Below are 802 nucleotides of genomic sequence, written 5' to 3' on the forward strand. Positions count from 1 at the left end.
TACTAGTTCAAGTCCACAGTATTTAATTTTCACTTCATTTAATTTGCATTAATTAAAAGTGAATTGTTGTAAGATAAGTGTCATAATACCATTTATGAAAAACCTCGAACATTTAACGAATTTGTACACAGTTTTTCGAATGTGGAATAAAATCGCACAAAAGTTGTGTATTATAAGAAACACTACGTTGGGTATGTAAGTTATTTAATCTAAACTTGTGTTCTTCGGTACAGGTAGTGTACATGGTGAACATGGTTACGATTTATTTAAACTTGATGTATTATAAAGATTATTTAAGTTTCCTGAAATAGTAGTTTATTATATTAATGATCACATATTAGATGAATGACACGTAAATTCATAATTAAACTAAGTAATACTAGGGGCCTAGAAATGTGCATTTGATTTTTTACTAAATTCAAATCAAATTAAATTTATACTCCCTCCGTCCCATAAAGCATGACCCAGTAACTTGTGAAATTGCATGCGTTTGTGTTGATATTGTTGTGATTGAGCATGATTGATGAATGATAAGCATGATCTCTTGGTGTTGCAATCAATGAAATAAGCTGTGAGGATTCGAGCCTTGATTGTCATTATTTTTTTTTTACATTCTTATTTCTTATTCTTGAGTGTTTGATTCAATCATGCATGTTTCTCACTAGAACTTGTCTTAGTTTCTCCCTCGAGGTCACATGGTGTGCTTAATAACTTTGATATGATAGAGGGTCATCTTTGCTAGCCTATAGGGGTGGGAATTTCGGGATCGGGTAATCGGGTACCCGATACCCGACCCGAAAAA

The sequence above is a fragment of the Salvia miltiorrhiza genome, chromosome 8 (genome assembly GCF_028751815.1).
Source record: "Salvia miltiorrhiza cultivar Shanhuang (shh) chromosome 8, IMPLAD_Smil_shh, whole genome shotgun sequence".
NCBI classification, from domain to species: Eukaryota; Viridiplantae; Streptophyta; class Magnoliopsida; order Lamiales; family Lamiaceae; genus Salvia; species Salvia miltiorrhiza.